The following is a 12870-nucleotide window of genomic DNA, read 5'->3' on the forward strand; positions in this document are numbered from 1 at the left end:
AAGTTTAGTAGACATGCATGATATTTAAGCAACTTTTAATGACCCTTTCAAAGCAAAGTATTATACAATATTACAGTTTAACCTACACTAGTTTGCAGAGCATCATGCTCATCATAACTGGCAGTTGTTGCCCTTCCTGTGTGCAGATATTTTTTGAGGCTGATAATAATTGAGAGAGTTCTGGCAGTTAGACATACTGTAAGGTGGTTCTGAAGCAACATCCTGGTGCTGTGTCACAATTCCTGTATCACTACTGGTTTCCTTTAAATTCTATAACTGGCAATGAGTAATGATTCCTGTGTAACCCACAAAAGGTGTGATACTGGGGACAGAAAGGAAAATATATATGGTTTGTTAGAATTGTAAGATATGCCATTATTGCATATATTATAGTTTCCAATATTGTATGTCTACAATTCTTAGGGAGTTGCTATTTATGTAAGGATACAAAAAACACAAATTGTGAAAAAAAAATATGAATGTTAGTAAATGCACCCCCATAGTGTATGAACAGGTAAGACTTTCAACTGATAAAGAAATAAGGCATTTGCTGCCTTTTTAAATACAGAAACAGAACAAAACATACAGGTATAGGATCTGTTTAAGTGAATGTTTGGTAGCTGGAATTCTTTTGGACAAGGGGTAATTCTGTAATTCTGACAATGCGCAGTTAGTTGTTATAATACATGCTACATAAAAAACTCAGTTCAGCAGATGCAGAGGAAGAAAAAACAAATGTACAACCACTAGGGCCACAGGAATGAATGTTTAGTCAGTTCCATGTTCCATGTTCTCATATATGTTGGAACAAACAGCTGTAGAGCTGCTTCTATAACGTAGGTATGTTTTACAATAACAGCCTTAAAGTTAACCTAGTTTATATCTGACTATCATATAACTTATGATTGTTATTTATGATATAGCACTGACATATTCTACAGCCCTTTACAGATTATACATCTTCCACATCAGTCCCTGCCCTAGAGGAGCTTGCAATCTAAGGTCCTAATCACATTCACACACACTATGGTCAATTTGATTTGCAGCCAACTAAGTTGCCTATATGCTTTTGGATAGTAGGAAGATGAAACGGGACCAGCTCCTGAAGTCGTTACTAATCACCCATAAGGACAGAGACGTGAAAAAGCAGGGTGCCTAGAAAGGGAGGCAATGCAGACTTAAGAGAAGATGTTTCCCATCTGATGGGATTTTTAGAGATGCATTTAAAAATAGTGAACTCTCGCTAACTTTCACCCATTGATATACACCTCTAAAAATCCCAAGTAAATGAATAGAGAGTGGGGAAATTTTACTGTGGTGAGCTCTAATTTTACACTTTGATAAATCTACTCTATAGAGAGATGGAGAAATATGGGAGAAAGAACCAATACTAGCAGCATTGAAAAACTCTGTGATGAAAACAGACTGGCATGAAGGATTGTGAAAGACAGAAAGAAACAAGACAAGTTAACAATCCATATCAGTGCAGAGAACAAAAGGAAGGAGGGGGGTTTGGAACAATGCCACTGATTAACACAGTTCAGAGGGTTCAGTTACTATAGAAAAGATGAATTTGATAGTGTAATATTTTTCTGTTTGTTTCCATTCCACATATTCAGTACTAATAGACAAGAAACCTATTAGAAATGCTGTGGAACGTGTACTGGTAGGTGGTTTAGATGCAGGTCACATAATGTGAAGGCTGGAAAAAGGGACACTACTGACGTGACCTCATTATACAGTTTACTGCATTGGGCCTTGAACCCCATCCCTGCAAACAACCCAGCCCACCCTTTCAAGACCATTTCAAACATTTCCACAAATTTCAGCCTTGTGAATAGAACTTTTATTAAAGTTTTGTTGCAGTGACTTACCGCATGGAAAGGCATTAGGCACCATACATTACTTGTTTTCAAATCCAAATGCAATCTTGCAACTCTGTCTCTCTACTGTGTTGCCAAGTACATTTCACCCTACATTGCTCATTCCATACCCACTCAAGATGAACACAGAGAAAAGAATGAGCCCATTAGCCGGTAAATAAGTGCCCCAGACAGTGTAATAGAGCTCAGCAGATGATGTGTACAGACACCGTTGGGTCTGCTATTAGTGAAGTTATCCAGTCATGATCTCTAACCACAGCTACATAGGCAGAAGCCTTCTACAGAGTAAATTACACTTAAGGAAATTAAACAGTGTATACTGCTACAATTGAATGAGCAGTACCACAACCTCTAATCACTGTCACATTGTATTCATGTATCCTAATTGAACTGCTCACTAGCTCAACATCTACTTGTAGAATATGATCTTCTTATTGAGCACCACTGCTGTAAACTCATGGGAAAGGTATACTGTATAAACCTCTATTGCATTATAAACCTTCCTAGCCAGCCTAGCATTTTTAAAAACTATTTTAGGCTGCCTATTTTGAACAATAACTATGTGTTAAACATAAACTAACATTACTATCACCTCCAGGTGCAACAATACCAATATATATATATATAACCTGACGAAGGTTCCAGTAGGGAACTGAAACGTAGGACTAATAAACCTTTTTGCATCTACTATTATTTGTTATTTTTTGGCTATAATGTGTAAAATCCAAAGGTTATGCTGATACCTGGGTGCCTGTGCAAAACATAGGTATAGAGACTGGAATGACGGCACACGCAGGATTTTCATAAAAAGGGTCATCAAGGCAAAAAGTGTTGAAGAAATCAGAGGTTTATTGAGATCATCGAGACCAACGTTTCGGTTCCACACAGGAGCCGACGAAGGCTCCTGTGTGGAGCCGAAACGTTGGTCTCGATGGTCTCAATAAACCTCTGATTTTTTCAACACTTTTTGCCTTGATGACCCTTTTTATGAAAATCCTGCGTGTGCCGTCATTCCAGTCTCTCTCTCTCTCTCTCTCTCTATATATATATATAATATGTGTAGACAGCGAAGAACTCAGCACTCATGGGACTTTGGAAAAATCTTTATTCTTTATGTGCAGATATCTGTACATTAAAGATTTTATTGATTTTTCAAGTCCTGTGAGTGCTGAGTCCTTCGTTGGCAACATGATTATTGCCTTACCCAGCACCCAGGCATTTTACTGATTTTTTGGAGCATGCCCTCCCTCTATCATGTTATACAGTATATATATATATATATATATATATATATATACACAAATGCATATGTGTGTGAACCCAGACATCATCAAGATAGGAGATGCCTCAAGGCCAGCTCACACCAAATGAGGGTAAGTCCCTGACAAACCCCGGTGTTTATGCCTACTGGTGAACCCTTGGGCTCCAACACTGCCAGTAAACTGGGCAATAAATGAAAAGTACCCAACATGGTGAGAAGAAGGGCTATGCTGCTGGGGGAAACTTGTTAGTTTAATGAATCCCCAATTTGCCAGTTTTACAAAAGATCTAAACGATCTTGGTATTAACAGGTTCACTGAAGTATTTGAACTGTGCAATATTAATGCCGATTATAACAGGGAGCACTGTTAGCATTGAGCTCCAGTGTAACTGGTGCCACAGTTAGACATACAGTGACCAGGCACTGAAATTGCTAAGCTAAAATGTATATCATTTAGGGTTATCCAGTGCCTGACTCTCCACCTACTGTTGAGCTAACAACCCCCCTTTAACTGCCGCAGGGTCACATAGTGTACATCCCCCCTTTATAATTATATTATAAATGTCTATTATTTCTTAAACAACAATTTATGTGCATTGGGCATGGTGAAAAAAATGCAAGTTTCTGCGATTTTTGTGGTAAACACAGAAAAACAACCTATAACACACTGACCCCAAAACAGCAGCAGCACCTTGTTAAAATGGCACCTTAGAGTATGAAGAACACATTCCACCCACATCAGCTATCCCCATACTGTCACACACCACTTACACACCACATGAGAAACCACATTTATGTCTACAAAGAAGCAGTGAATTAAAAGTTCCCATATCTTCTGCCACAACATCCCTATGGGGCTGATTCACAAAAGGTTGAAAAGGTCGAAATAGTGTTATTTTTAGCATGCTTTAAAAATGGTATCACTTCTTATATTTTTATAATCAACGATCGATTCAACAAAAATTGAAAAGCAATTTTATTTTCGTTATTTTTCAGTGAGCCATGTGCGATATTTTTAGCATGCCATATTTTAATCAATATTTTAAAGCATGCAATATGTTTTTGCGTTATTTTATAGCACGCAATATTAACACGCTATTAGCCAGGTAACTGTTACTTTCTGAATTTGTTCCCCTGTGATCTACCCTTGCCACCTGGCTACCGTCGCGAGATCTACCATATTAAAAATAGAACGCCATCAATCGAGTGGTGCAAGCTGCAAAAAAAAAATATCAGCAATAGTGGCTCTGCTACCAACATTATAAACATGATTATCACAAGCTGAATTTATTCAACATAATGGCAGGTGTAGGGTGAGTAGGTTGCACTGCCACTTACTGTGTGTAGCCATGTAGCACTGTAGCAGCACAGTTCTAGGCACTCATTGCAAGGCGCGCCATAAACATTTCCACTAAGACGCTCCATACATACATGTTCCCCCTAAGACACAGGGTACATACGCATTCCCCCTAAGACACAGCATACATACGCATTCCCATTAGATACGCCGCACTTCCGCATTCCCCAGCTTAGACACGGTTTACTAGAAATTCACAGGGATCGACTTTCCATGTGATCGAAGTATTGGCCACACCTGCTAATTTATGCTAATTAGGATTCGGTTCAGCCGGGACCGTGGATTCAGCTGAAACCAAATCCTTCAACAAAAAGGCTGGATTTGGCCCGAATCCAGAACCGAATCTGGGATTCGGTGCATCCCTACTGCAAACTCCACCTTGTCACCACAGATGATCACGAACTGCAATGTTTTTTAGTAACGCCCACTACTAGGAGGTGTTAAGTTTTACAGTAATTATCGCCACATTTTATGCTTTTAACGCTTAAAATATGTCTGTGAATTATGCGTTAGGACGTTTTCTATTTGATAATTATCGCAATGCGATGGACATAGCGCTTTGCGATAATTTTGATTTTGCATATAAATGACTATTAACGCATGCAAAATGACTTAGTTGAATCGTTACTTGATTAAACATCATTTTTTTTAACGCATAAAACTATGCGTTAAGAGATAACGACCTTTTGTGAATCAGCCCCTCTATATTTTATACAAATGTAGAAAGAATAAGTAAGTTACCCTTTATCTGCATTTGCCACAATTTTGCCTCCTACTGACTACAGTGGGATTAACCAGGAGTAGCTCAAGGCTATTAATTATTACCCAAAGAGGTCAAAATGAATGGGCAATTACCAGGCATCATAGGTTACTAAAGGTGTGTGAGATTTTGCCACCACTACTCTTTCTGTTGACTCTAAACAAGACTTGCTCCACTCGATATAGGAAAAACTCAATGATTTGATAAATCTCTCCTTTAGTTTTTTTTTTTTTTTATATTTCAGCAGTTAATACTGGAGAAAGTTTATTATGCACAGGATAGGCTGTAAAGTACAGAAAACAAGGGCAAGCCAACATCTTTGTACCATGTGAGCTCCTACAGGTGCAGGTGTTTACACTCCAAAATGGAGCCCCACCAGCACAGTCCTGCCCCTATCTTTAATGCCATTCAGACATGAGAGACAGGGAGCACCAATGGGTGCCCTGTATTTATAACCTGCCTTATGTGCTATGGTGTTCTTGTACATTAGATTAATTTTTTAAAGGAGAACCCTAAAAATGAATATGGCTAGATATGCAATATTTTATATACTAAACTGACTGCATTAGCCAAAAGTTTAGGCATCTCTTTAGTAGTAATGATAAAGGTCTTTATAGTTGTCACAGGAGCTCCCCATTTTGGATTCTGTTAGAACTGTCCGGGACAGTGCACATGCTCAGTGTGCTCTGAGCAGCTGTTGAGAAGCTAAACTTAGGGTTTAGTTCTCCTTTAATTAGTAACAGATCACAAATTGAAGAGTAAAGAACCTACAGTACCTGTAGGTCCTGTTTCAAGTCAACTAAACTACAACTGACCCATTCCTGGTGCCTACAACCCACCAGAACAGTTTCCAGCAAGATAATAATTCCGTGGAATCAAGCCTGTACAGGCCAGATGTGGCAGAACTACAGCTCCCATAACTCCTTCATCAGCTCAGTGGAGCTGAATTTTTACAACATATAAGAAGCCAAAGTTTTCTATTAGAGGTTGGTATATTATAAGTAATATAGAGCAATTAGATCTGTAATACTTTTCTGCAGTTCATGGCTCATTTATTTCCACAACAAACAAACAGTCATAAATATATGCAAAAAACGGAACATTTATTTGAACATGCTATTTTTATCCTCAGAAGCACGTGTATATTAATCAGCAGAGAGCTGCTAAAGGAACTCATGCAAAACAGGTGCGTGCAAGGAAATGTATTAGCCATCTGTCGAAATGATAAATAACTTGTAAATGCCTAAATTACTAAACATAGTTTCTTTTAAATATGCAGTTTTTAAAACCAGCTGTATTGCCCTGCAAAGGATATGAGCATTTTCAAACATTTTTCACAAACTTATTTTCAAAGTTTGAAAGAATTTTCCATAAAATGTCTCCATTTTCCCCACAGGTCGAAATTTTATCAGCTGATTTAATTTTTCACCCAAGACTGTTTTCTTTTGCAGCTTTTTTTAAGTAGCTTTTTTTTGTGAAAGTTACTACGTAATTTCGAAAAGCTATTCACCACTTCCCCACTAAAAACCTTGCTATTCTGTGGCTAAAAACGTGCAGCTTGTTCTAAATTCAAAGTACAGAGGTGAAAATACTGAAAAGCTATTACAATGCAAGTCTATGGGAATTCACACAACTCCAATAGTCGTATTTTTTTCCACCATTTGTTTTTTTGCAAAAAGCAAATTGTTTGCTATTTATAATGCATCAAAACCACCAAAAATGTAAATGTAAAAAGATACCATCTAAAAGCTGTCCAGATCATGTAGAAGTCAATGGAAGCAAATTGTAACAATCTTTATTCATGACTTTAGAGGTTTTTGGGGACTTTTTTTCGTTTGTAAGTGCACAAAAATTCTTACTAAAAATAAAAGTTTGAGCTTTTCGTTCTGCATTCATGCTTTTTACATTCGGACCACTTAATAAATGACTAGACATTTGTGGCTGTAGTGGAGTTGTTATGAGATGATAAATGGGCCTCCAAATGTGGTTGTCTGATTCTTTGTTTTGAAGTAAGGAGAGCAATGATCACATGCAGAGATACAAAGGGGCAAGACATAGCAGCTTCATCATCATCACCATCATATATAATGGTTTTATTTAGCTGGCAACATATTTTATTTCCATGCACTGAACTGTATTGGTTTTTTTTGTAAGTCTAAATCCAATAATGTATGTTTTTACACATAATTCTATTTAACAACAAACAGCTGACTTTGCTTGTCTGTTTCTTAACAAGCACATGATGCAGAACTGATGCAGAAATTAGATCAAAGGGCTTGCATGGTATTTAATTCAATTACTGTTGTGAAAGGATTTTGTGCATTTAGTTCTCTATGTCCTTCTTCTACTATTTATCCTATTTACAGTGCTGTTTATTAAGAAGTACATCTGAATGAAATCCAGCATCAAGCAGACCTCCTTTTGAAAATGCTTGAATGACAGATGGACTTGCTTTCCCCACTGTGTTTGCCATAGAATAAAGGGAATGTCCATCCAAAAACTGTTTTTTTTTGTATAATGAAAGAAAATGCAGTTATAAGCAACACTCCTATATACATTCATTAAAAGACAAAAACACTTCAGTGGTTTTAGATTTACTTCTAAATATGATTGTAACCAAAAGCAGTATTTCTATTTTCCCTGCCAATTGTTCACAACCCAAAATATGATTATTTTTCATTTTTGTTTTTAAAATTGTACCCCACTCACCTTCATCCTATAATGATAGCATAGTGTATATTGGCTGCACTTCAAATAAGCTTTGTTTTCTTGGTATCCAGTTGGTTGCCCCTTGTATCTCACAATTACATTTCATACATAGTAACCTAGTAAGTTAGGTTGAAAAAAAAACACACATCCATCGTTTTCCACCTTTTATGTCTATATAAAACCTGCCCAACCTGCCAGAAGAAGGAGAAAAACCCCTTCTCTCTTATTTGTCTCAGAGGGGGAAAAATCCTTCCTGACTCCAAGGAAAGATTTAACAAAATGTGAGTTTAGTACATATGTAAAACATATTTATCAATGGTTGATAGTTAAAACTCACCATTTGATAAATACGTTTCTAAAAATCCCATAGGAATGAATAGAATGTGGGTGAGTTTTTTTTTTATGTATTAAGCTGTAAACTCACATTTTGATAAATCTGCCCACAAGATGACAACTGGACCAGTCACTGGATCAACTTTTACTATATAACAATAACCCTGCATTTTCCACTTGCTAAAAAGCCATCCAACCCCTTCTGACTGATTCAGGGAGAGAATTCCACAACTTCACAGCTCTCACTGTAACCTCCTTTCTTCTAATCGGAATGGGTGCCCTCATGTCTGCTGGAAGCACTTACTGGTAAATAAAGCATTAGAAAGATTGTTATATGATCCCTATATATATATATATATATTATCATACTCCCACGTAAGCACCTCTTCTCCAGCATAAACAGACCCGACTTGGCCAGTCTGTCTTCATAACTGAGACCTTTCATACCCTTTACCAGTTTAATTGCCACAACTACAATGATATTCTTGGGAAAAAGCCTAGCTGTATTAAGGGAGTAGCATCCTTATGGATAAAAGAATAAAAACCTTGGCACTTGACATTAAATCTAATAACCAGTAAATGAACTCATATATCACACAATTATGTTACTTCTTAGTACTGTGCACAAGGTAAGGACTTTTATTTATATTGTAATAAGCTAATGTAAAAGACACATATAACTCAGACTATGTAAAATGAGATTAGGGATTTAGTGCAACTGGGATGCTCGGAACATTTTGCATTTAGGCCTTAGTACTAATACTAATTTTGGGGATTGGTGTGCCCTTTAAGAGAAAAGCACCCATACAAACATCACAAACAGATATGGGACAGAGGAGGAAGTGTACCAATAAACAAGAAGAGTTTTAAGTCAATAAACATCTGTTTCCTCTTGGTCTTTAATATATTTCCTACCCTACTGTATGATGTTTCCTGATGCTTTGTTTACTTTCCTGTCTGGACCATCCCCTGGTTCTTAATGCGTGATATGTCCTTGACTCAAATAATCTATTATGGCTTCTTTTGCTTTTGTTTGAGGCATACTGAATTCTGGAAAATCCCTACTAAAAGCATAATCTTGCCCACCCTTGCATTACATTTTAAGGTTCTCAAATTGTGGCCTTAATATTGCACTAAAAGCTGTAAATTTTAACTGCACCTCAAAGAGAAGTATATACCTTCATATATAATAAAAGGCACTAAATTTGTTCAGGAGCAGTAACCCATGGTAACCAACAAGATGTTTGCTTTTAAACAGGTGACCAGTAAATGCTACCTGCTGATTGGTTCCTATTGGTTACTGCACCTGGACATATTTAGTGCCTTTTAGTACATAAACCCAATAGTCCCTTAACTGGCAGTTGCCCTGGTGTAATGACAAGGTGAAAACTATTTATAGAGCTACCTGTATCTCATTATATGATTTCTTCCTAAAACAGAATACCAACTGCATCTCACACCCATAGAGGTGCCATTTTGTTTTCATTACTGGGTTGTGCATCACCAGGGCCAAGAGCCAAGGGCCAAGAGTTATTTGAAGAGTTCAGTGTCTCCTCTAACACAGGTGTACTTAACTGGAGTATTATATAAAACCAGCCATTTCTTATATAATTCCATTATGAACTATGGGTTATTCTGCTGAGGGGGGGCTGCCATTCCTGAATCATTTTTAGTTCAAATTGGTTCAGTGTTTTGTCTGCTGCTTTTCCAAAGATGGTAGTAGCTGTCCATGGAAGGAATTTGCCATAGTAGCTGAAGTAAGCATCGCTCATACACTTATGTATTAACTGTTACTTACCGTACTTAAGTGCTACAAAGGCAACGCAGAGCAGAATGTTAGTATTTATACTAATTTCATTTTCATTGTTGTTTAGGGGGGGACCCTACCTAAAGGTGGCAATACACGTTCAGATTGTAGTCTTCTTCCAATGAAAGTTTCAGACTGAAATTGTAGGATAACAAATCAAGGAAGTTTTTAACATTAATAATTGGCAGACAACAATCGCACAAAAGTTATATCCCGGAAATGCATTTACGGTTGCGCCGAAAGGGCAGTCGCATTAAAAAGGGCTTGGTCATGTTAAATAGGGCACGGTCATGTAAAAAAAAGTTGCGTGGTACCCGCATTCCACAAATTTGCCGTTTTGCTAATTTTCTCTAAGTTTTGCTAATTAATTAATTTGGCGAAGCGAAATGGGACAGATTCACTCATCACTAGAAACTAGCATTACAAGCAAAAAAGCACTACAGTTCCTAAACCTCTGCTTTAGACTATCTGTAATCTTTTTAGAATAGAAAAAAATTCAGAAGGATAACTTTATGTTCTCCATTTATACACTTAGAGGGCCATTTACAAATGGTTGTTTTTTCCTCTGATTCAGATTTTTTAGCACTAAATGTTGCAGAAAAAAGTATAATTTTTTGAGATTTACTATGCGTCAAAATGGCTAAAAATCCAAATCCAACAATTTGCCGAGATCATGTAGTCAATGGCAGATGTCCCGTCCCTTCCCTTCTATGGAGGATCCTTCTTTTGCTTCGAATCTTTAGTTTAGGATTTTTGATGTTAGTTTTTTGTGTGACAATTTGAAAAAGTAGAAGTTTTGGTGCGTTAATTTGAAAAATTCGGAGTTTTGCGAGTTTTCGGTGACTTTTTCCCACACAGACTCAGATCAGACTTTTAAGTAAATGTCAAACATTTATGGAAATTAGCTTATTTGAATTTTTAAAAATAAAAAAATGAGAAATGATAGACTGTGTCCCCAAATAGTGAGGATACTGTAGCATGGGGAGTAAACAAGACGGCTTTGTTTGCGTATTCATGAAAGTTTCCGCTGGGAACATTTCAGATGTATTTCAAGGTGACAGCTGTTTCAAGAACTTCTGCAGACATTTACCACAAAAACAAGAAAAAAAAGAAGATTTCTGGAAATGTGTTGTTGGGTTAATTCTAGAAAATGATTTCATAATTCCTGCAAATGTCTCATATCAAAAGCATAGATTTTCTAAATAGCTGTATATTGCCGCCATATGCAATAAAGGGCAAGTGTCAGGCTGTTGAGTTCCAAGCTCTACAGCATCTACTTATGTGATTTGTTTGACAATCCTCGTAAAATACTTATAAATAGTGATTAATGTCAATTTTGTCAAACAACGTGTATTATAAAAATAATTTAAAACCTCCCTTCAGATATAAGGATATTAAAAATAACTTGAGCTTTATAAAACTACTTGCCCTCTGACTTTGTGGTCATAAAAATGGCCTCTCGACATCTACAATCCCAACAAACTTACTATATAAATAAAAGGCTCAGCAAAGTATTTTCTCTTTACTCCAGCACCATTGCAGACACCCTAGTTTGCATTGCACATGTGACATAAGCCAAATGCCTGTGGAGTTTGCATTTTCCTTGCCGTGTTTGTAAATATCTGACAGAAGGAGACTGACATAAAACTTAGAGAGAGATTCATGAACAGTCGAGTTTGATTTTTTTCTTGATTCAAGTTTTTTTGCTCTTAAAAAACTTGAATTTGATTTAGGTTGAAAACTCGAATATCTTGTATTTATTAAGTGCAAAAAAACCCAAAACTCGAACGTAAAAATTGGCCATCTAAAAGCTTTTGAGTTACTATAGAAGTCAATGGGATTTGCCATAGGCAAAGTCAAGCCATATTCTCAAACTGAAATTTGTTGTTCAGTTTGTTCGAGCTTGTAAACTCAAGTTTTCCTTATTAATAAATAAGTAACCATTTGATATGCAAGTTTATTTGCTTTAGAAAAACAAACTTGAATTCACAAACTTGAAAATTGATAAATAAGCTCTTAAGCAAGCTCGAGAATAATCTGAAGCACAGTAAAGTCTTTAATAATAATAATATTAATAGTATTTATAGTTAACGAGTGAAATCTTATGGGCAGAACTTTACAGTAAGGATCATATTTATTAACAGTGAAGGCAAACTTCATCAGTAATATTGCCCATAGCAACCAATCAGCAAATAGATTTGAAAAGTCACCTACAAGTTAGAAAACAAAAGCAAAGATCTGATTGTTGCTATGGGCAACATTAACAGTGATGTTTGTCTCCAATGTTAATAAATACACCCCTAATTTTGCCCAGGAGCAGTAACATATCCCAACCAATCAGCAGGAAGTATTTACTGGTTACCTGTTTAAATGCATCTTATTGGTTGCTATTGGTAACTGTTCCTGGGAAAACTTAGTCCCTTTTATTACATACTGTATGGGGGGATAGACTATAGCTTGTGCAATAATGGGCAAAAATGGTAGCAGTTACTTGTCACTTGTTTGAAAGCAGGCATCTGATTAATTCCTACTTAAAGTTGCATGGGCCGGCTAAAAACCTGTGGGAACCATGTGTTTAATCTTGGGTTTGGGCCGGCACAACTTTTCCAGTAGGGGGGTCTGGCCCTGCCCATGGGCTTTACTGCCTGCAGCTATGGCATGGCTAAGTTCTTCAGCATTCCCCCTACTTGCACCTGCCTGGTAGGTCGGGAATGGATATACAGTATATGATGATGGCATGGAATGCCACATTGGGAAAGG

At 36.9% G+C, this 12870-nt stretch overlaps 1 protein-coding gene across 3 annotated transcripts in view; it reads left to right on the plus strand.

Annotated features, from left to right (window-relative positions):
- The window catches only part of p2ry8 (P2Y receptor family member 8), a 38926-nt gene that overhangs the window by 23241 nt on the left and 2815 nt on the right, over positions 1 to 12870 (plus strand). Inside the window, exon 4 of one of the 3 annotated variants that reach the window (XM_031896697.1) lies at positions 6394 to 6447. The exons of the other annotated variants lie outside the window; for them this stretch is intronic. The gene's annotated coding sequence lies outside the window, so the exon portion shown is untranslated. The remainder of the gene's footprint in view (positions 1 to 6393; positions 6448 to 12870) is intronic. 3 annotated transcript variants of the gene reach the window in all.

This window comes from Xenopus tropicalis, chromosome 2 (assembly GCF_000004195.4).
Source record: "Xenopus tropicalis strain Nigerian chromosome 2, UCB_Xtro_10.0, whole genome shotgun sequence".
NCBI classification, from domain to species: Eukaryota; Metazoa; Chordata; class Amphibia; order Anura; family Pipidae; genus Xenopus; species Xenopus tropicalis.